Source organism: Lithobates pipiens, unplaced genomic scaffold, assembly GCF_037356315.1.
Source record: "Lithobates pipiens isolate NorthernLeopardFrog02 unplaced genomic scaffold, aLitPip1_a1.2 Scaffold_1, whole genome shotgun sequence".
Lineage (NCBI taxonomy): Eukaryota > Metazoa > Chordata > Amphibia > Anura > Ranidae > Lithobates > Lithobates pipiens.
In genome coordinates this window covers 114,822,136-114,843,491 of record NW_027507685.1, presented here as the reverse complement: position 1 = coordinate 114,843,491, position 21,356 = coordinate 114,822,136, and the positions used below count along the sequence as shown (strand labels likewise).

General features: G+C 45.3%; 1 non-coding gene across 1 annotated transcript; it reads right to left on the bottom strand.

Moving 5' to 3' along the window:
- Positions 1 to 16,802: 16,802 nt before the first annotated feature.
- Positions 16,803 to 16,875, bottom strand: TRNAG-UCC (transfer RNA glycine (anticodon UCC)). The gene has a single exon. It is a non-coding gene; the product is annotated as a tRNA-Gly (tRNA).
- Positions 16,876 to 21,356: the final 4,481 nt, after the last annotated feature.

The following is a 21,356-nucleotide window of genomic DNA, read 5'->3' as shown; positions in this document are numbered from 1 at the left end:
TTGCAATAGGAATAAAAGTGACCCAAAACTTTTAACTCCTTCCCGCCGAGCGTACGCAGATGTGCGTACTCGGCTTCCGGGGATTATACCGGGATGATGCCCGCACCTGCAGGCATCATCCCGGTACAGTTTTTCACAGCGGGCGATCAGCTATCCAGCCATAACAACCGATGCGGCTAAAAGCCACTCGGCTGTTATGCCGGAGGAGCGGGAGGGGACGTCCCCGTCTCCCGCCGCTTTTACTGGTGCTCCCGCTCAATCTGGAGCACCGATGCACGATCGGATGCCTCCGGCTGCTGGGCAGGGACTGGAATGAAGCCATAAGCAGCTTTATTCCAGTCTCCTAATAGTAAACACAATTTTTTTTTTTTATTAATTTTAAAATTTTTTAAAGTGCCTGCCGTCCCTGTGAAGCAAAGAAAACGCATACAGAAGTCGCGCCCGCATATGTAAACTGTGTTCAAATCACATGTGAGGTATCGCCGCTATCGTCAGAGCGAGAGCAATAAGTCTAGCACTAGACCTCCTCTGTAACTCTAACCTGGTAACCGTAAACATTTTTTTAAAGCGTCGCCTGTTAATATACCTATAGGTATTTTTGTCGTCATTCCATGAGTGCGTGCAATTATAAAGTGACATGTTTGGTATCTATTTACTTGGCGTAACATTATCTTTCACATTATGCAAAAAAAAGGGGCTAATTTTACTGTTTTTTTTTAATTCATGAAAGTGTCCCTTTTCCCAAAAAGTTGCATTTAAAACACCGCTGTGCAAATACCGCGTGACATAAAATATTGCAACAAACGCAGTTTTATTCTCTAGAGTCTGCTAAAAATATATGTTTGGGGGATCCAAGTAATTTTCTAGCAAAAAAAATATGTATTTTAACTTGTAAACCCCAAATGCCAAAAATAGGCTTAGTCATGAAAGGGTTAGGGAAATTTTTTTTAAATGAATGAGAAAATATATTTATATTTTTAAGCACCCTGTCCCCCTGAGTGTGCGCTTTTGTGAGTAGTTGGGGGGGGGGGGGGGAATGAAGTGTTGGGGTTTCTATGTAATTTTTTGAGCAAAAAAAAAATAAATAAAAACTATTTAACTTGTGAACAAGTGTTAAAAAAAGGCTTGCTTCTTAAAGCGGTTGTATAGTCAATTTTATTACTTTTTACCTACAAGTAAGGTATCTGTAGGTAAAAAGAATATTGCCTAAACCTGTACGGTGAGTCCTGCAAGCAGCATCTTTGCGGAAGTGCAGCACTGGTGTATGTATATAGCACTCCCAAAACGTGCTCTGCCCATTGAAATGAATGCACAGCTCTGCCGAAGCACCACAATGACTTGTAGCTCTTAGTAGTTTGCAAATGCACTTAATAGCTAAAAAAAAAACTGAAATCGCTGCGCTGAAAATACTAATGGATACAAATTACGACAATATTTAAAAATGAATGGTAAGTAATCAAACCTATGACTCTTAATTACATAGTGAATGTGAAAAAAGGGAAATAAAAGTGAAAAAGTCCAAGCCTGAGAATAAATCAAATGAATTGAATTGATCAAATAAATTTGGACACAGTCCGTGATTATTGAATTAGTGCTCAAATAGGTGAATCAATAAGACTTGATCTTCCACCACCAATAAGTGCCAAACACTCAATGAAATGCACGCTTATCAAAAGGCCAGCTAATTTAGCTTGCGGCTGGATACCTAGCCAGGGTCTTTATCTAGGGCAGAGGTTTCAAACTGGCGGCCCTCCAGCTGTTACAAAACTACAAGTCCCATCATGCCTCTGCCTGTGGGATTCATGCTTGTAATTGTCAGCCTTGCAATGCCTCATGGGGCTTGTAGTTTGGCAGCAGCTGGAGGGCCACCAGTTTGAGACCCCTGATCTAGGGGATCAGGACAACCACTCCAACGGCGTCAACACAGTAGAGGAGAAATGGGCAGCCAGTGGACGGGTAGCTTGAGCGAGCAAAATGCACGGGTTTGATACCAAATGTCACCCAAAAAAATGAGAAAGGGAAGCTCTCCATAGTGTAAATCTGCTAATATAGCTTAATGGTCAAAAACACACTTGCAAGAAGCACCATTAAAATCAGCAAGGATTTTAACGCACGTTCGCTCAGAAGCACCAAACGCAATGACGTCGGCACGTCTAGTTCTCCCAACACGTGTGTCAGCCTCTGTCTGAGTTGAGGATGGGAGCGCCTAATTGATTACAGGGAGGACCGGTGCAAACCTAGTCCGCCATGTTGTAAATGGGCAAACAATTTAAAAATAAATATAATAGGATGGTTAATAATTTAGAGGATGAGAACAGCAAACAATGAATATATTGTAACGAGTAGATAGACCAACGTATTGGGTTGGTAATTGTATAGGTGTATACCCAGAAGCTAAAATGCACAAGGGTAGGTGTCGGTAATCCATACTGGGTGTCCACAAAAGAAACACTAATTGATACACATTGGAAAACGTGCCGAAAAAGGGGAAATAGGGCATTGACTGACGAACTCCGAAGTTGTGAATAATATAAAAAATTACCAGTTACACTTACTGGTAACAGGTTTTCTGGGAAATCTTCCAGGACGGCACACCTGAGAGATGACTGGTCTCACCTGACAGGAAACCCAATCAACAACAGAGTTTAAAGGTCCCCACTCCTCCCTCCGACCCTCAGTTATGACAAAGTATAGGCCCACACCAGTGTCAGAGGTAACATTTTGTGAAGAATGAAGACATCACCAACATATAAGGGTAGGGAAGTAGGCTTGCCATCCTGGAAGAGTTCCCAGAAAACCCATTACCAGTAAGTGTAACTGGTAATTTTCTCTAGTCATCTTCCAGGACGGCACACCTGAGATGAGCAAGAAGTTTAGGCTTACCTTAGGGTGGGACCACCGCCTGTAGGACCTTCCTGCCAAATGCCAAGTCCTGAGGGGACAACAGCTCCACTCTGTAGTGCCTCAGAAACGTTTTATGGCTCGTCTATGTTGCTGCTTTGCAGATTTGATCAATCAAAGCACCTGCCCGCTCCGCCCAGGAGGTCGCCAGAGATCTAGTTGAGTGTGCCTTAAGGTGGACTGGTACCAGCTTACCCGAGAGCCTATAAGCTATCGCTATGGTCTGTTTGATCCACCTAGCTATTGTTGGTTTGGAGGCATGCAAACCCTTTATTTCGCCAGAAAAGGTGATCAGCAGATGGTTTGATCTCCTAAATTCTCTCACCCTTTCTAGATAGACAGCGCCTAACGTCTAAGCCCTTGTACACAAAATCGGACATTCTGACGGAAAATGTCTGATCGGACCGTGTTGTCGGATAATTTGACCGTGTGTGGGCTTCATCAGACTTTTTCAGTCGGAATGTCCGACCAACAAAGTTTGAGAGCTGGATATAAAAGTTTTCCCACAACATGATCCGATCGAACTTTGTCCGATCGTTTGTAGAGAATTCCGATCGGACAAAGTGCCACGCATGCTCAGATCAAATTCCTACACCAAAGCTATTGGCCACTAGCGTGAACGTAGGCCAGTCGTAACTAAATAACGTTACGAACGATCGGATTTTCTGACAACTTTGTCCGACTGTGTGTATGCGACACCAATTTCCGACAAAATCCGACGGATTTTGTTGTCGGAATGTCCGACTGTGTGTACAAGGGCTTAGAGGTGGAATCTTTCTTCCTTCTCATTCTTAGGACTCTGGCAGAAGGATGGAAGGATAATCTCCTGTGACCTGTGAAACCCAGAAGTCACTTTTGGCAAGTATAGAGCAGGGATATGCAATTAACAGACCTCCAGCTGTTGCAAAACTACAAGTCCCATCATGCTTTTGCCTCTGGGTGTCATGCTTGTGGCTGTCAGATTCTTGTTATGCCTCATGGGACTTGTAGTTCTGCAACAGCTGGAGGTCCACTAATTGCATATCCCTGATATAGAGGATCCTGTCTGAGGATTACCCTATCCTCCAGGACTCGCAAAAACGGCTCTTTAATCGTCAGCTTGTAGGTCGCCAATCCTTCTAGCTGTGGTAATAGCCAGAAGGAAGGGCGACTTAAATTAAAGAAATTTAAAGGAAACTTGAGCCACCTGTGGGAAACACAATCGATAACTCAGGGTCAAAGACCTTTAAACTCTTAGCAATTGCCGATGTGTATGTCTTATTGACAAGGCACTATATTCCTGGACGGGTCTTTTACTATCCCTCTTTTCACCTATAAGAAACTAACGGGATTACTTGCCTACCCTTACAGCTATTTTTATTGTGAAACCCTTCTGAAGTTTAACTCTGTTTTTTGAGGCTATATTATTATATACTTTCATGCTGAAAACCCTGTGCAACTGCCCAGGCTGTGTGGCACTTATTGTGCGTTAGCCTCCTGCTATTATGAAAACTGCTGCTCCTGAGGAAGCGTGATCCACACGCAACATGTCGAGCCTCTGATATACCCAGATGTAGACTTGGACACACAACTCATTTTATACTTACATCAGGCAGTGTTCTAAGGGCCGCTTCTGGCCTATGATAATGAGTGTGGCTATTATGTGATGTCATTTTCTATATGTACAGGGTATACTACTAATCAATTGTACTTTATATGTTATTGTAATAACTGTACTCCAATTTTCCTTTTTATATCTATTTTTAATAAAATAAGAAAAATATTTCCTTAGGTCTTGTTATTCGGATGCCTATAAAGTCCAATTCTTGTAGTAATTCAATTTCTAATCAAGCTATATTCGGGACGATAGCACCCCAAAACTAGTACTTTCATAGTGTCACCCTATGTTAAAGTACTGCTCTGAGAATTAAACTTTACTTTTAAACTCTGTTGTTGATTGTGTTTCCTGTCAGGTGAGACCAGTCATCTCTCAGGTGTGCCGTCCTGGAAGATGACTGGAGAAAATAATAATTTATGGACAAAAAATAGTTAAAGTTTCATGTGAATGTGGCAAATACAAATTAAGATGCCACTACTAAAAATGTATGAAAATACATTCCAAGTTACTTAAGTAGATGTGATATCTACAATGACAGGTACTAGCATCTTATTGGGAAAGGTTAACCCATCACCAGAATGTCAATAATTGACCCTATAGAATTTTTTTTTAAGTTTTTAATTTCTTAGGGGAAAAAAAACAAACTCAACCAGAGGTTTTTTTTTTCAGTAACGTGCTTAATATCTGCTGTATACATTAGTGAAAGGGGTCAACACCTTCATAAAGGGGAAGCCACATCCCTCGTCACCCTGAAAACCAGACTTCACACCGAGGAAATAATCACCGTTCAAGGTTTCTAGAGAATGGACACAAAGACCCCTTTGTAAGGCCACAGCACAGACTAAAAAAAAAGGAAGGAAAGGTTGAGGGGAAGAGTAGGGAATGACCTTGGCCTCTGAATCCCATCATCCTGAAGCTGCTCTAATCTGGGTCTGGATCGAGGATCTCCAGTCACATACTTGACCTATGGGTCCTAGACTCTCGAACATCCACATTTTATCATTCAAGATCGCTGTCATAACCCTAATCCTGGAAAGTTTGTGCTTGAGCTGTTTGAATGGCAAGTCAGCTGATCTCCAATCCAGTCATTAAATTGTCATCATACACTATATGGCCAAAAGTCTTAAGGCTGTCTGACATCACACCTGTGTGAGCTTGTAGGACCTCCCATACCACAACCTTCACCATTAATATAGAGAGTCCCCCATTTATGGCTCCTCCACTCCTCAGGGGGAGACTTTCCACAAGATTTTGGAGGGTGTCTGTGGGAATTTGTGCCCCTTTGTCCTCCCAGAATTCCACTCCCGCATGCTCCCTGGGGCGTGCAGTCGAGAGCATCCGTGACCGCCGGCTCATCGCGGCCATTTACCACGTGATCGCTCCGTCAAATGATGGAGTGATCACTTGTAAACAAACCGGTGATCGGTACAGTGGAGGGGGAAGAGATCGGTGTCAGCAGCGCTGTGGGCTGCATCTGCAGTGCCCACATCGCTGCTCACCGAAATTTAACCCCTCAATTCCCCGCCAATACTCTGCAATACCCGCCAATACTCTGCAATACTCTGCAGTACCCACCAGTACTCTGCAGTACAATTCCAGCCAATACTCTGCAATACCCTGTCAATACTCTGCAATACCTTGCCATAAATTGCCATACTCGGAGATACCCTGCAATACCCAGCCATAGACATCCCCTCCCACCGCCCTCCGGTGCTTCTACCAACTCGCCAATACGATCAAAGCCAGAATCTTTTTTTAAATTTTTTTTTATTTCAGGCTTCCCAGCTTAGAGGTGAGATGTGGGGTCTTATTGACCCCACATTTCACTGTGAAGAGGACCTGTCATGCCTATTCCTATTACAAGGGATGTGTACATTCCTTGTAATAGGAATAAAAGTGATCAAAAAAATTATTTTTGGGGAAAAAAAATGTCAAACTAAAATAAATAAAGTAAAATGAACAATAGAAAAAAATGTTTTTTAAAGCACCCCTGTCCCCATGTGCTCGCATGCAGAAGCGAACGCATACGTAAGTCCTGCCCACATATGAAAACAGTGTTCAAACTACACATGTGAGGTATCGCTGCGAACGTTAGAGCGAGAGCAATAATTCTAGCCCTAGACCTCCTCTGTAACTCAAAACATGTAGCCAGTAAAAAAAATTTAAAGCGTCGCCTATGGGGATTTTTAAGTAGCGACGTTTGGCGCCATTCCACGAGCGTGTGCAATTTTGAAGAGTGACATGTTAGGTATCTATTTACTCGGCGTAAGTTCATCTTTCACATTATGCAAAAATTGGGCTAACTTTACTGTGTTTTTTTTTTTTTAAGCACAAAACTTTTTTTTCCAAAAAAAAAGCATTCGAAAAATTGCTGCACAAATACCAACGACCACCATTGTATTCTCCAGGGTGTTTGCTAAAAAAACATATATAATGTTTTGGGGTTCTATGTAATTTTCTAGCAAATAAATTATGATTTTTACATGTAGGAGAGAAATGTCAGAATTGTCCTGGGTGCTCCAGAACGCCTGATGGCGCTCCCTGCATGTTGGGCCTCTGTATGTGGCCACGCTGTGTAAAAGTCTCACACATGTGGTATCGCCGTACTCGGGAGTAATAGCAGAATGTGTTTTGGGGTGTAATTTGTGGTATGCATATGCTGTGTGTGAGAAATAAACTGATAATATGACAATTTTGTGAAAAAAAAAGTAAAAAAAATCTTGATTTTGCAAAGAATTGTGGGAAAAAATGACAACTTCAAAAAACTCATCATGCCTCTTAGTAAATACCTTGGAATGTCTTCTTTCCAAAAAGGGGTCATTTGGGGGGTATTTGTACTTTTCTGGCATGTTAGGGTCTCAATTGAAATAGGCCGTCAGTACTTCAGGTGTGATCAATTTTCAGATATTGGCACCATAGCTTGTGGACTCTATAACTTTCACAAAGACCAAATAATATCCACCAATTTGTACTTATTTTTACCAAAGATATGTAGTAGTATAAATTTTGGCCAAAATTTATGAAGAAAAATTAATAATCTGCTAAATTTTATAACAGAAACGAAGAAAGGTACCAGTTACTTACCGGTAACTGTCTTTCTGGGAAATCTTCCAGGACGGCACACCTGAGAGATGAGAGGCTCCTCCCTACAGGAAACACAAATCAATCGACAGCTGTTTTAAGTCCCCACCCTTCCCCTTGATCCTCAGTTTGTAGAGAAGTAACTCCTGAACCAGGTTCACAAGGGAAATCATTCCTCATAGGTACTCACCTTCTAGTGTTCTAGAATTTTCCCTCCTCCAACGGGCGGGAAGTAGGCCTGCCGTCCTGGAAGATTTCCCAGTAAGACAGTTACCGGTAAGTAACTGGTACCTTTCTCAAGTCATCTTCCAGGACGGCACACCTGAGAGGATAAACAAGTACCTCAGGCCTACCTTAGGGTGGGGCCACTGCAAGACCCTCTTGGCGAACCTTGGTTCTGCAGTGAGCTTTACCTCCACTCCATACGCTCATATGCTTGATGAAGGCATCTTAGCTGGATCATGCGGCTGATCTGCAGGTCTGCTCCACAGATGTTCCTGCCTTTTCCGCTTCGGATGCAGTATCTAGGTGAAATGGGCTCTTAAAAATGGAATCAGAAAACATGTTAAACTTGTAGGTTAGCAATGTTGCCTATCTCACACATCTAACAACCATGGCCTATTGTGCCTGTAGGTGCTACTTAGAACCACTAAAAAGGTAAAGGTAAATAAGAGACCTGTGTAAGACAAGGACACTACATTAATCAATAAGAGGGCCTGTCTTAACACTACCCTGTTGAGGGAAATAAAACTGCAAAAAAGGGGGGGGGGGGGACAGACCCCCGACAGACAATTTTTTATTTTTTTTGTTCCTTTTTATCTTTTTGTCAGCAAAAGACTAAAGGGAAGCCTACTTAAGGGAAATAGATTAACAGAAGCTTGAACCCTGGGTTTAAGGCATGCCCAATCTATGTCCTTACTTACGCCTGAGAGCCTACTTCAGGAGATTAAAGTCCGTAGCAGGAGTAGACTACCCATATTGCTACGTCTAGTTTTGCTAAAAGGGCGAAATGAAGGCCATGCACCGAGCCGAAACCTATTCGATCGGGTATACATCTTTATACTTCATCCTCAGGCCCTAATACTCCTCTGAACAGAACTCTCCAAGTTCTTACTAAACAGGGCGATTCATTATCCCCTTTCTCCAGTGTCCCATAACCCTACAGGGCTTCAACCCTAGGAAATGGTTCTGGCATCCCTGAATGTAAGTGGTCAAGGTTTTCTGACATGTGGCACCTGCAGCCCGAACTCCTGGCCCCTCCATGGAAAAGAAGGCTGAAATACAAAAAGGTGATACATGTATTATTAATATCACAAATAAAAAGATCATAGATTGTGGGCACAGCACAATAGATTTAGACAGAAAGGACACAAGCATAGACAACAATGTTGTGTGCCTGAGTGTGACTAGCTAAACCAATATATCAAATATGGGAAGAGACCCAAATCTGAACCTCAATGTAGACAAACAGTCCTCACAGTCTGGTTTTCTGAAGTGCTGCCAAGACGTAAAGAAGATATATAAAGATAGAAAGACCCAAACTTCTATGTTGTGTATTTCTGACAAACCACCAAATACAGTTATAAGATTAATATGAACACCAACTCCCGTGTTGTGCATTTCTGCTATGCCACAGGGAAAAATATGGAACACAAGACAATCCTTTCTGTCATGCACTTCTGTAGTGTAGTTCAGATAGAACCAACACTGAGAAAGGACACAAGCAACCTGCAGCATTGTGTTTTTCTGAAACAGAAAGCACCAACAAGCTTCAATCTTGAGTATTTCTGCTGTGCAACAACATAAAAGCAGACACTGAGGAAAAAGACAGACAGCCTTTACAGCTGCAATCTTTCTGGTCTGCTGCAAAATAAAACAATAACGCCATGATGAGTATTCCTGCTGTGTAGCAAAACCTCAATCAGAAGTGACAGATAAGTTTAGGGTTCCCACACCCGTGCGACCCAACCTGTGACTTGGGACTGCAAGACGCATGAGAAGTCATATACTATGGCTTCCAATGGGTACCATTTGTGTCTGTGCGACACCAGCTGTCCCTGATTCCTGGATCCACAGACCTCAAGATTACACAGGTCGCAGGAAAAAAAATTGCAATTTTCAGGTCGAACAAGTAAGGGGTCCCCAATGCTGTGACTCCCTGGAGGATTGCAGCCAACAAACCCCTGCTGTGTATCCCTAAGATGCAGAAAGGTAGATCCATGAGAAACACTGCTCACTGCTGTGCCTGTTATACAAAATGATAAGGCAGTAAATATAGGACATACAGGACACAAACATTCAATCTTTGTGTATGTCTGATGTGTAGCAATATACCAATACTGAGCAGAGATGCCACCATCCTCAATGTGTCTCTCAGCTGAGCAGCAAAACCAAAATCAGAAAAAGACAAGCAATCTTCACTGCTGTGTCCTTTCTGATATGCAGCCAATAAGGCAGTATATGCAAGACATAAAGGACAGACAACCTTCAATCTTGTATATGTCTGATGTGCAACAATATAACAATTCTGAATAGAGATAGCACATCCATATTGAAGCGATTTGGCTTTGCGACTCAACATGTCAAATCGCATGGCTAAAATCAGCACAACACCACTTTGTGGTGCTACACGGATTACCAAAGGCAGTATATGTACTACACCTGGCAGGGGTTCAATTTGTATTTCTGCTATGTAGCCCAACAAATTCAAACCATCAATTTTCACTGCTGCCTTTCTGATAAGGCAGTAATACAGGACACAAAACCTCACAGACCTTAATGCTGTATATATCTGATGTGCAACAATAAAACACTATGAATACAGATAGCACATCCATATTGAAATGATTTGTCATGCGACTCAACATGTCAAATCGCATGTTTAAACTCGGCAGCCATTGCCGTTAATCGCACTGTCTGAATCAGCACAACGCCACGCAAATCAGGACCATCAGACTTCACTGCTGCCTTTCTGATAAGTAACCAAGGCAGTAAAACAGGACACAAAGTCCCACAGACAGACCTCAATCTTGTGTATGTCTTATGTGCAGCAATATAACCATTATGAGCAGAGATGTCACCAGACTCAATGATGTGCATTTCTGCTGTGCAGCACAAAACCAGAAAGTACAGACCGCCTTCACTGTTGTATTTTTCTGATCTGTAGCCAAACAAAGCAGTACCTTTAGTATATAAAGGACAGCAAACAAGCTTCAGTGTAGTACATTTCTGATGTACACCAATATAGCCCTTATAAGCAGAGATGTCACAAATCTCAATGTGTATTTCTGCTGTGCCACAAAAACATCCCAGCAAGGACAAACTTTCACTACTGATCTACTGGTGTGCAGCCAATAAGGAGTCATGGTCTATCCCTTTATGAAATAACCAACAGGCAATTTATTTCATAGGCATAGCCTGGGCTATAGATACTAAATCTCACCACCAGTGAAGGAACAAATCCTAAAATGGTTGGACACTCTACTATTAGTAGTTGTTGTCCTACCTTACCTGCATAGACTGAGCAAACGCTAGCCAGCTCATAACCAGGTGGTGCTGATTAGCAACTAAAGTCTCAATGAGCCCAGCCCTAGAGACCAATTTACGACAGCCTCTAGAAGAGGTGGTTACCAATTTAGCCTGGGGGGGGGGGGTAAATAGCTATTTGCAGGCTTCAAACAAGCAATTATGTAGCTCTTGCATAGAAAATCCTCAATTAAAAGGATTGTAGCCCAAACCAATAAAAAGTTTCTTCTTACCTCCTACACTATAATATAACCACAGTGTAAAGGTGGAGTGGGAGGTTGGAGCTTATGAAAGTTAACTATAGCAAGCAACCCCCAAATGGAGGATCTGTCACAAGGGAACCCCTACTGTGCCACACAGTAACTTGGTCCCTGCCCATCCTTGAATGTTAGGTCAGCTTTTAAACATCGTGAAGCAACTTCAGATTCCTAGCAGCTGGGTTAATAGGGCCGCTAACCTAGTGCACCTGCTGACCAGGGGAGCTTCTGAATCCACCAACCACTGCCCAATTAATAACTTGTTCAGTGGTATACCTGGCCTGTAAGTAACTTTGTATCTACCAGGTCCCCTCTGTATGCTATCATCCCTACTAATGTACCACAACTGGGCATGTAGGGAGAGGCTGGCAACCTACTGCTGCGATAACCACAGTGTGCTGTAAGAGGGAGCTGTGGCTGGTGGTTTTAGCAGTGGCGTCTGCGCTATTTGTATCCCGACCCCAGGTTCTGCATTGCACCAGTCAGTATATACACGGGGAAGGGGGAACAATGGCCTACCCACCTCTTTCTCATCTGAGGTGGTTTAGGCACACTCGTTCCTCTGCACCACCTGTCCACCATACAGCTTCTTTGATGTAAGAGGGAGCTGCAGCTGGTGTTTTTAGCAGAAGCTTAAGGGCTATTTGAATCCAGACCCCAGGTGAGATCTCAAATGCCCAGAAACCCTCTGGCTGGAATTGGGGATTTTGCAGCTAAATTCCCACAGCAAAAGGAAAGTACTCACCGTTGTCGTCTTCCTCTTTTTGCCACAGCCAGCGGGCTTGCTTTTCCATCCTTATGGTCCACACGCAAGGAGGATAGCCGTCAAAGTGCCCCCCCCAACTGCTGTCCCCATAGGGAGGTGCCAGGTTAGGGGCTGTGTCCTGCACTGTACCAGTCAGTCTATATACATGGGGGGGGGGGGGGGGCAATGCCTTCTATTCCTCATTCCCATCTTCCCATCTGAGGTGGTTAAGGCAGACATCCACCGTAGTAACTGGTGCCTCCTCGCTCTAGAGAAAGGAGGATGTGGGCGCCTGCTCCTACTGACTCTCAGCCTTCCCTCCTGGGTAAGAACGCCGCCGCCATTTTCCCGAAGTTTGAAAATGACGCGGGTGCTTGTTGCCACGCCCTCTCCGGTAGCCCACGCGAGCTACCGGGGACCCAGGAGTCGGGGACATGATCCCCCTGGAAAGAACCGCTGGCCAGCACCCCCGTCTGAACAGCCACCTGTACAGGTAAGGAGGGGAGACAGGATAATGGCCCCTGAAGTTCTGGGTACACCACTGTACCCAGGGTCCTTCAGCTCTCAGGGGGGCTCTTCCAATTTCTGCTGCCTCCCCTGAGGAAAAGATAGGGGAACCCCCCAGGAAGGACAAGAATATCCTACCAGACCCAGAGGCTTCCCAAGCTTGTGGTCCGGCTCCCAGGGGGAGACCACCAGCCCCAGGCTTCGGGTCATTTGGAAAAAAACACAGTTTTGCTGTGTAGGGAGAAACACAATCAAAAACTGAGGATCAAGGGGAAGGGTGGGGACTTAAAACAGCGGTCGATTGATTGTGTTTCCTGTAGGGAGGAGCCTCTCATCTCTCAAGTGTGCCGTCCTGGAAGATGACTTGAGAAAAATTGATTTTTTTACAGAATTTTTGGTCTTTTTTCTTTTATAGCACAATAAATAAAAAACCCAGCGGTGATTAAATACCACCAAAAGAAAGCTCTATTTGTGTGAAAAAAGGACAAAAATTTCATATAGGTCCAGTGTTGCATGACTGAGTAATTGTCATTCAAAATGTGAGAGCACCGAAAGCTGGAAATTGGTCTGGTTATTAAGGGTGTTTAAGTGCCCAGTGGTCAAGTGGTTAACGAAAGCCCCTACAATTCCACTTCTTCCTTCTGTGATCATATCTGAGGCATCACTTCTACGTGCCACGAGTATAAACAAAGACGGCTCTTTTTTTATATATAAAAAAAAGAGACCTGGCCCCGCAGAGCAGTGTAACTCAATGATGTCCAATAGATCAGTAGAGACGTCTGTGTGGGAAGTTCTTCTTATACAATGGGCACGGCGAGGACTAAGCATCTTCTATCAGTTGGTGCATTCACCTTCTATAGATTCCGGGGGAACATTTTCATTTCTTCCTCAAACATCCCACACATTCGCTTCATTGGTTTTATTCCACTGCTAATATATACTCAGCATTGACCTTGTATAGCGCTTTTCTCTCTGGTTACGCTAAGTATTGGAGATGGCATTGGCCAGGAATGGAACCCGGGTCAGCTGCTTGGAAGGCAGCTATGCTCACCACTGCACCACCAACACAAAGTAGCATGTCTTTGTAGTGTGAAAGGAAACCCATGCAAGCACAGGGATAACATACAAACTCCATGCAGATAGTGTCCTGGTCAGGATTTGAACCAAGGACCCCAGTGCTGCAAGGCTAACCACTAAGCCCCTGTGCTGCCCATATGTGGCATGTGTTCTCTAAGACTCGCCCCCCACTGAGCGGGGTACATCATTTATGTCCACTCAAAACACACTCAATCCAAACTTATCCTAATCTACAATATAAATATAACACACAACTTCACACAATATACACAATACTTATCCTAATCTATATATAACACTCCTATATATAAGTAATACACACACAAAGAATAACAGCCCCCCCCACAATATACGCACTTATCCCACACCTCCCAACAGTCCCGGATTAGCTGGGACTTTCCCGCATTTCTACCTCTCCCACAATCCCGGGGTATATAAGTTATGTCCACTCAACACATCTCCAGAAGAAATCCAAACTTAACCTAATCTACAATATATATATATATATATATATAGATAGATAGATAAAACATGCCAATAAGATCCAGGGGGTGGGTGTTCCTGGGGTGTGGATCTGAAGGATCTAGGACAGTTGGGGTGTGATTCCACAGCAGGAACACATTTCTGTGCCCTGGTGCCACATTGATTGGTGGATACGGTGGAAGGTGGGTGTTCCTGGAGGACATGGTCTATGGTGCCACATTGATTGGTGGGTGCGGTGGAAGGTGGGTGTTCCTGGAGGACATGGTCTATGGTGACACATTAATTGGTGGGTATGGTGGAAGGTGGGTGTTCCTGGAGGACATGGTCTATGGCAGGGATATGCAATTAGTGGACCTCCAGCTGTTGCAGAACTACAATTCCAATGAGGCATAGCAAGACTCTGACAGCCACAAGCATGACACCCAGAGGCATGATGGGACTTGTAGTTTTGCAACAGCTGGAGGTCCACTAATTGCATATCCCTGGTCTACGGTGACACCTCGATTGGTGGATATGGTGGAAGGTGGGTGTACCTGGAGGACATGATCAATGGTGCCACATTGATTGGTGGGTACAGTTGAAGGTGGGTTTTCCTGGAGGACATTATCTATGGTGACAAATTGATTGGTGGAAGGTGGGTGTTCCTGGAGGACATGGTCTATGGTGCCACATTGATTGATGGGTATGGTGGAAGGTGGGTGTTCCTGCAGGACATGGTCTATGGTGACACATTGATTGGTGGAAGTAGGTGTTCCTGGAGGACAAGGCTGTACATGGAGTGTAACGGTGTCCATGTGGAGTTTTGGGGGACTCAGTTCTTCTTGCACCAACTATACAAGCCCTATTGTGGTGGACGCATCCTATTGTATGGATTCCATTCTAATGGCGGCTGGGGGGGAAGCCTTGTAACTATGGAAACCAATTTACCAGAATGAGTTCTATATTATATCTCATAGACAGTGACCGCGCTGTCATACCCTACAATCCAACATCTCTATAGCTAATTGTTGTCACCAGGACAGGAAGTGAGAGAAAAGCTCTCTAATGGGGCCCCCGGAGTAAACAGTAAAAACCCGACAGGGGTTCTGACCCCCTCCCCCACTTTATCCAATATTAGAAGACACATTTGTGGAATAAAATACAATTTAGGGACGGCTTAGAGAATAACTGAAATGCAGCTGCTGGCTGTAAATGGGAATCCAAATATTTCATAGCCAGTACTATATATTCACCTGTAAGCCCTTGTACACACGGCCGGAAATTCCGACTGAAAATGTCCGATCGGACCGTGTTGTCGGATAATCCGAGCGTGTGTGCGCTCCATCGGACTTTTTCCATCGGAATGTCCGACCAACAAAGTTTGAGAGCTGGATCTCATATTTTCCGACAACATGATCTGATCTGACTTTTTCCGATTGTTTGTAGAGAATTACGATTTGACAAAGTGCCACGCATTCTCAGATCAAATTACGAGACCAAAGCTATTGGCTACTAGCCTGAACGTAGTTCCGTTCTAACGAACGAACGTCATCACATTTAGAACGATCGGATTTTCCGACAACTTTGTCCAACCGTATGTATGCAACACCAGTTTCTGAAAAAATCCAACGGATTTTGTGGTCGGAATGTCCGACCATGTGTACAAGGGCTTAGAAAAATCATATACACCTTATACCTGAAAATGATAAATGAACTAACTATATACAAAAGTACAAGACGTCTACTTCTATACGTTGTGGTTGAACCTTTTATTCCTCCGGTAAGGCCAGCCATACATTATACAATCTTCCTATAGGTTTTCCAAAACTGTATAGTATGAGGTCCCACCTAAACACTTTCCATGTGTACGCAGGCCGGCCGGCCTTTCTACTACATAGATGGCGGTCAGTCTAAAGGGAATTGTAAAATGTATGGCCAGCCGAATAGTGATTCAGCATGGGCGGACTCTGTTCTCTAAGGCCCGCCCCCACAGAGCAGTGTAACTCAATGATGTCCAATAGATCAGTAGAGACGTGCATCAGTGTCAGGATGGGGGGTGTTGGTGTAATATTCCTGCTGGGGGGACATCGGTGTCAGGATGGGGGGGTGACGGTGTAATATTCCTGCTGGGGGACGTCAGTGTCCGGATGGGCAGGTGTCAGTGTAATATTCCTGCTGGGGGGACGTCAGTGTCAGGATGGGGGATATTGGTGTAATATTCCTGCTGGGGGACGTCAGTGTCAGGATGGGGGGGTGTCAGTGTAATATTCCTACCGGGGGAACGTCAGTGTGAGGATGGGGGAGGTGTTGGTGTAATATTCCTGCAGGGGGGACGTCAGTGTCAGGATGGGGGTGGGTGTCGGTGTAATATTCCTGCCGGGGCGACGTCAGTGTCAGGATGGGGGGTGTTGGTGTAATATTCCTGCTGGGGGGACGTCAATGCGGGAAGTTCTTCTCATACGATGGACACGGCGAGGACTAAGCGTCTTCTATCAGTTGGTGTGTTCACCTTCTATAGATTCCGGGGGAACATTTTCTTCCTCAAACATTCCACACATTTGCTTCATTGGTTTAATTCTACTGCTAATATATACTCAGCATTGAACTTGTATAGCTCTTTTCTATCTGAGGACTCCCAAGTATTGAAGAGGGCATTGGCCGGGGATCGAACCCGGGGTCAGCTGCTTGGAAGGCAGCTATGCTCACCACTGCACCACCAACGCAAAATAGCATGTCTTTGTAGTGTGGGATGAAACCGGAGTACCCGGAGGAAACCCACGCAAGCACAGGGAGAACATGCAAACTCCATGCAGATAGTGTCCTGGTCAGGATTTGAACCATGGACCCCAGTGCTGCAAGGCTCACCGCTAAGCCTCTATGCTGCCCATATGCGGCCTCTGTTCTCGAAGGCCCACCCCCGCTGAGCGGGGTACATCATTTATGTCCACTCAAAGCACACTCAATCCAAACTTATCCTAATCTACAATATAAATATAACACACAACTTCACACAATATACACAATACTTATCCTAATCTATATATAACACTCCTATATATAAGTAATACACACACAAAGAATAACAGCCCCCCCCCACAATATACGCACTTATCCCACACCTCCCAACAGTCCCGGATTAGCTGGGACTTTCCCGCATTTCTACCTCTCCCACAATCCCGTGGTACAAGGTTTTTGTCCCGCATGTCTGCATCAGTTAATGATCATATAGTAGCTTCCAGCGCATCCAGCACAGCTTGTGATTGGCGAGCAAACCCGCTGGGTGTGGCCTGTGTATCAGTAGAGAGAGAGTGCAGCTGTCAAATTCAACCTGTGATGTCGGGGATGGGCGGGGACTGCTACCCAGACCCGCCCCTTTGTCAGGCACCCAGCGTATAGGGAAAAAGATGCCCAGGTGTAATATGAATTGCACCTTCACATACTGTACCCGGGGTTTTCTGCACTCACAGCGCGGCTTCTGTACACAGAAGTGACATCTCTCCCGCTGCAGCCTCCCTGCTCTGCACTCACACCCGGGACAAGTACTGGTCTGGCCCAGTGCAGTGTGTTCAAGGGGAGGAAGGGGGGTGAGCGGCACCGTTATCCTCATCTACTTCCTGCTCAGGGTAGTTTTGGAGGTGGAGAAATGAGAGGGGTGTGCACCGACTTAGTGCACCGAGAAAGAGGACGGAGCTGTGATAGAGCCAGCTACAGAAAGGGGACCGTGTGGAGGAGGGGAAAGCTTTGGGTGAGGGGAGGGCAGAGGACAGGGGTGTGTGCATCTCTGTATGTCAGTATAGACTTTTATTTATTCAAAAGACAAGTTCCATGACATCAGAAAAAGACAAAACACCCCCCCCCCCCCCAAACCAGACATTCCCTGAAATCACAGGACCCCCCCCCTCCCCCAAACCAGACATTCCCTGAAAGCACAGGACCCCCCCAAACCAGACATTCCCTGAAAGCACAGGACCCCCCAAACCAGACATTCCCTGAAATCACAGGACCCCCCCCCCCCAAACCAGACATTCCCTGAAATCACAGGATTCCCCCCCCCCCCGAACCAGACATTCCCTGAAAGCACAGGACCCCCCCAAACCAGACATTCCCTGAAATCACAGGACCCCCCCCCCCCCCAACCAGACATTCCCTAAAATCACAGGACCCCCCTCCCAAACCAGACATTCCCTGAAAGCACAGGGATCCCCCAAACCAGACATTTCCTGAAATCACAGGACCCCCCCAAACCAGACATTCCCTGAAATCACAGGACCCCCAAAAACCAGACATTCCCTGAAAGCACAGGGGACCCCCCAAACCAGACATTCCCTGATATCACAGGACCCCCCAAACCAGACATTCCCTGAAAGCACAGGATCCCCCCCCCCCAAACCAGACATTCCCTGAAAGCACAGGACCCCCCAAACCAGACATTCCCTGAAATCACAAGACCCCCCCAAACCAGACATTCCCTGAAATCACAGGATTCCCCCCCCCGGACCAGACATTCCCTGAAAGCACAGGACCCCCCCAAACCAGACATTCCCTGAAATCACAGGACCCCCCCCCAACCAGACATTCCCTAAAATCACAGGACCCCCCTCCCAAACCAGACATTCCCTGAAAGCACAGGACCCCCCAAACCAGACATTCCCTGAAATCACAGGACCCCCCCCCCCAAACCAGACATTCCCTGAAATCACAGGATTCCCCCCCCCCCGAACCAGACATTCCCTGAAAGCACAGGACCCCCCCAAACCAGACATTCCCTGAAATCACAGGACCCCCCCCCCCCAACCAGACATTCCCTAAAATCACAGGACCCCCCTCCCAAACCAGACATTCCCTGAAAGCACAGGGATCCCCCAAACCAGACATTTCCTGAAATCACAGGACCCCCCCAAACCAGACATTCCCCTGAAATCACAGGACCCCCAAAAACCAGACATTCCCTGAAAGCACAGGGACCCCCCCAAACCAGACATTCCCTGATATCACAGGACCCCCAAACCAGACATTCCCTGAAAGCACAGGATCCCCCCCCCCCCAAACCAGACATTCCCTGAAAGCACAGGACCCCCCAAACCAGACATTCCCCGAAAGCACAGGGATCCCCCCAAACCAGACATTTCCTGAAATCATAGGACCCCCCAAACCAGACATTCCCTGAAATCACAGGACCCCCAAAAACCAGACATTCCCTGAAAGCACAGGGACCCCCCCCCAAACCAGACATTCCCTGAAATCACAGGACCCCCCAAACCAGACATTCTCTGAAAGCACAGGGACCCCCCAAACCAGACATTTCCTGAAATCACAGGACCCCCCCCCCAACTAGACATTCCCTGAAATCACGGGACCCCCCTCAAACCAGACATTCCCTGAAATCACAGGACCCCCCCCCAACCAGACATTCCCTAAAATCACAGGACCCCCCCCCCCCCAACCAGACATTCCTGAAATCACAGGACCTCCCCAAACCAGACATTTCCTGAAAGCACAGGACCCCCCCCCCCCAAGCCAGGCATTCCCTGAAAGCACAGGACCCCCCCTCCCCCCAACCAGATATTTCCTGAAAGCATAGGACCCCCCCCCTCCCCCAAAAAAAAAAACATTCCCTGAAAGCACAGGACCAGGAGAATTAAAAAGGAAGCGCTGCTGATTTTTAACCACTCCCATACTGAGCCAATTCTGGAATTCCTCTACGACATGTAAAAATCATCATTTTTTAAATCTATTTTTTGCTAGAAAATTACTCAGAACCCCCAAACATTATATATATATTAGCAGAGACCCTAAGGAATAAAATGGATATTGTTGCTATTTGTTATGTCACACTATAAAAAAACAATATTTACCCCATTTTTTTATAATGTGAAAGATGATATTATGCCAAATAAATAGATACCCAACATGTCATTGATGGGGCAAACTTCAGTATTTAAAAATCTCCATAATTTTCTTTCTACAGGTTACCAGTTTAGAGTTACAGAAGAGGTTTAGCTCTAGAATTATCCCTCTCGCTCTGACGTTCACAGCGATACCTCACTTGTGTGGTTCCAGTGTCATGTACGTCATCTGCAGGGGCCCCCCCCCTGGGTCTAGGGGGCAATTAAAAAAGTTTTATTAGTATTATTTATTATAATTTTTCTTTATTTTTTACACTGTACTAATTGTGTATAAATGGTGCTCTTATTCACACCATTATAATACGTGAATAACGTCTCTTCATAACATAACTTATGCAGATATTTAAATCCAAAATCAAATAAATGTTATATTATCCACTTCAGCTCCGGAAGATCCCCCCCCCCCCCCTTCATGACCAGGTAATTTTGTTTATGATGTGGCGCTGCATTACTGTAACTAATAATTGTGCGGTCGTGCGACATTGTACACAAATAAAATTGATGTCCTTTTTTCCCCCCACAAATAAAGATTACTTTTGGTGGGATTCGGATCACCTCTGCGGTTTTTATTTTTTGCGCTATAAACAAAAAAAGGCCCAAAAAATTTGTAAAAAAACCCCCTAATATATCTTTTACTTTCTGCTATAAAACATCCAATCAAAAATGTAAAATATAAAATTTCTTCATCAATTTAGGCCAATATGTTATTCTGCTACATGTTTTTGGGCACAGTCATATGGGACCTGGCTTTGTACACGGGGGAGGGGGGGCACAGTCATGTCTTTATGGAGCTGGCTTTGTACACGGGGGGGGGGGGGGGCACAGTCATGTCTTTATGGAGCTGGCTTTGTACATGGGGGGCACAGTCATGTCTTTATGGAGCTGGCTTTGTACGGGGGGGGGGGCACAGTCATGTCTTTATGCAGCTGGCTTTGTATGGGGGGGGGGGGCACAGTCATGTCTTTATGGAGCTGGCTTTTTACACGGGGGGGCACAGTCATGTCTTTATGGAGCTGGATGTGTACATGGGGGGGGGGCACAGTCATGTCTTTATGGAGCTGTCTTTGTACATGGGGGGCACAGTCATGTCTTTATGGGAGGTGGCTTTGTACATGGGGGGGCACAGTCATGTCTTTATGGAGCTGGCTTTGTACATGGGAGGGGGGCACAGTCATGTCTTTATGGAGCTGGCTTTGTACATGGGAAGGGGCACAGTCATGTCTTTATGGAGATGGGCTTTGTACATGGGGGGGGGGTGTGGGCACAGTCATGTCTTTATGGAGCTGGCTTTGTACATG